General features: G+C 38.1%; 1 long non-coding RNA gene across 1 annotated transcript in view; it reads right to left on the minus strand.

Annotated features, from left to right (window-relative positions):
• Positions 1-237: 237 nt before the first annotated feature.
• The window catches only part of LOC126992531 (uncharacterized), a 3155-nt gene continuing 77 nt past the window's right edge, over positions 238-3315 (minus strand). The window contains exons 1-3 of the long non-coding RNA XR_007746637.1: positions 2677-3315; positions 1534-1595; positions 238-682 (exon numbers count right to left, since the gene is read on the minus strand). The exon at positions 2677-3315 is cut by the window's right edge and continues 77 nt beyond it. This is a non-coding gene — a long non-coding RNA (uncharacterized LOC126992531). The remainder of the gene's footprint in view (positions 683-1533; positions 1596-2676) is intronic.

Below are 3315 nucleotides of genomic sequence, written 5' to 3' on the forward strand. Positions count from 1 at the left end.
ATCTAGTTATTCTAAAGAAAGTTTATGACAGAGTCGATTGGCTGGCATTGTGGGACGTCTTAAAGATATATATGTCATCATGGTTGTTCAATATTTATATGGATGGTGTTATGAGAAATGAAGGGCAAAGTTGGGGAAATTGAAGTAAAATGTATGCTGAGGGAGGAGGAAGTGGGTGATGAATTCAATCTTATTTGCTGATGACACAGTGATCAATGCAGAAAATGAAAGTGACTTACAAAATTTGGTCAGTTTTTTTGATAGTGTATGTAAAAGGAGAAAGTTGAAAGTAAATGTCAACAAAAGTAAAGTGATGGTTTGTGAGCGGAGTAGAAGGGAGGTTGTAGAGTTTGTATGCCCATATAGAGTGGGCATTGAATGTGAAAAAGAATGCCAAATAATTTTGAATGGTGAAGAAATGGAGGAGGTTAACGAGTTTAAGTACCTTGGATCAGTTATGTAAGCATGGTGTACAGAAGAAGAGAAAAGAGAAAGGGCAGTGCAAGGATTGACTGATTGGAGGAGAAGCTGCGGATCCATCTCTGGCATGCCATCTCATTGTTGGGGGCTGAATTTCTCCATGGCATGGACTGGACCTCTGCCGGACAGCTGGAGAAAGCTGCCATGGCACAAACCCGACTGATGGAGACAACTGATTTCTTCTTCCACATCATGTTTGGCCCTGAAATATGAGTACAAGTTCAAATAAACAACATATATATATATATATATATATATATATATATATATATATATATATATATATATATATATATATATATATATATATATATATATATATATATATTAATTGGGATGTTTTTCTTGATTAGTGTACTATACTAAAAGAGGTTAACCTGGTAGCTGCAGGGATCATGTTTCTTAAAGGCCCCTCCGAGCGAGAAAAATGAGAAAAAATCATCACTCACGCAAACCATTTCATAATATATATCAACACATTTGTGATCAGTTTATGCATCATCTATTTTTGGGGGTTTATATCATGACAAAAATGTGGCCCATCGCTGGTACACGGTAAAGCCACAAATTTGGCCTGTTGCTGCTACCAGGTTAAGTTGGACTATGAATGGACAGATGTTGTTTTAAGAGCATCTGAAATAAACTTATGGGACTGATATATGATAATTAAATCTGTGATATTTATTAAGATGTGTCCAGTGATTTAATTGGCAAAGAATTGCAAAACACAAGCTAAGAAAATAAAAGTACTGAACTGATTGACGTATCGACACGGGAAATGGCCGTCGGAGAAATAAGAATGGATTAGTAATTAATATACCCGAAGCAAGAACTAAAAGACATTGCATCGACATAAGTATATGATAGAATAACAGGCATTATCTACATGAGTTATTTACTGCACAGTGCACACTATATGGGCTGGCAACATTGTCTTATTTTCTAGCAATTGAAGTTGCTTATATTGTGCATTATATTCTTGCATGGGAATGACTGCTTGATGCTGGATGATAAAAACTAAATGATTAAACAATAATGTTATGTGGCGAATACCAGCTTGAGGTCACTCTAGGTCTAGGAGGACTTGCTCGTTGTTGTCAATGTCATCACGATCACTGTAAATAGATACATTACAATTAGAAATGCTTTGGTACCTGCCCTATATCTATATCTATACTTGTCCAGAAGTCAAAACTGTTGACTCATGGACCAATTTGAAATTTTTTGTTCAAAAGATTTTAGCATTGTTGATTGACTTTAATAGCTATTTGGGAGTAAGACTAAGAATAATCATAAAATTCACTTTTAGATCTTCATAAGAAAGGAAGCTGCAAATAACAAAAGCCATAATATACTGTGAACTAATTAATTTTAAATGTGAAAAAAAAGACATGACCAAAACAAATTAAACAATACTACAATGCTAGCTAGCATGGGTATTAGTATCATTTTGCAACACCCAGGGATTCCTGGGAGGTATTTTACAGGAAGGATAGCTACCGTTCGTTAAGTAGGATCAATGAGGTTAGGTGACGTTTATAATTTTTTGTTAAGTTAAAATAAGGCAACATCCTGAATGATAGTTAGTTTGGTAAAAAATTTACGTCCAAAATCAAAATGTTTGTTTAAAAAATAGTCAGTAACACAAATCGGAAATTTATCTGAGTTAGGAGAGGTGAACTTATATTAAGTTAGGTATGTCAGAGCAAGGTTTCTAAACAAGTTGATTTAGGATTAAAGGAATAAAGTCATCAGTGATGCAAGCTTGAGTACTAGAGCAAGTTCGGTTTAAGAGCTACCGGTACGTCAAATTGATTTGGTTTGGTTACTAAAAATAAGCAAAGGAAGGTAATTTTGTTAGGACACTTCTGACATTTAAGTTAGGTTAAAAATATCAACTTTTCTAAATAATTGCTGATTTGGTTAAAACTGGCTATCTTAAATAACAGATTAAGTTGAAATAACTATATGTCAATGATAAATTTACCCAGGTTAGGTTTGGTTTATCGTTGCTGGGAGGTTAGTCAAGTAAAAATTAAATAACAGACACTAGTGACCCAAATAGGTATTGTTTAGGGTTTGGTAAGATTGGTGGGAAACGTTTGTTGAAGTCAGTCACAAGATTAACAGGTGTGTTAGGTTTAAAGAGTTGAATATTGTAAAGGATAAGTCTGGCGAGGTAAAATATTGGCTCACCTGTGTTCGTTCCTTGGGCAGGAGTCTGTGGCTGCCGGTGTTGATCACAGGTAAGATACACGTGCGCCAGTGATGACTGGACCTTCACAGACTACCTAAGGTGAGTGATAACAGACACTGGATGCCCTCCAGGCGATGGCTGGGGGCTGTATAACGCCAGCCACACACCGCGGCCCGCGGGGCTTCCAGCAAGGTTACTCCCAGGGCTCCTTGTGTAACAGCCTGTGGATGGTGGCAGGCGGTCACCAGCCATCGCCTGGAGGGTCTCCAGTGTCTGTTATCACTCAATCTCTGTCAGCCTGTGAAGGTTGCACCTGCATTTTACCTGTCAGCGAACACCACTTCAGTCGTGATGGCCATGTAGGTGTTTCCAAGGTCCGCCTCGCCGAACCACTCATCTCAGCACGGTCAGCACAGTCCACAGATATTTCAGGATGAGTTTCAAATCATTACACGCCTCCAATTCGTCTAGACGAGGCAGATATATTAGGAGGTGATGCCTTTCATCCCGCTGTAATCCACCATGTTGCAATACTTATGCATTTTTAACGGTGCTAAGGGAGCCCCTTCCCCGCCTTAAATTTTCCGCCCGCTAAGTGCTCCAGCTTCAGCGCTAAGCGGCCCAGCGCCATTTTAAGT

Source organism: Eriocheir sinensis, chromosome 7 (assembly GCF_024679095.1).
Source record: "Eriocheir sinensis breed Jianghai 21 chromosome 7, ASM2467909v1, whole genome shotgun sequence".
NCBI classification, from domain to species: Eukaryota; Metazoa; Arthropoda; class Malacostraca; order Decapoda; family Varunidae; genus Eriocheir; species Eriocheir sinensis.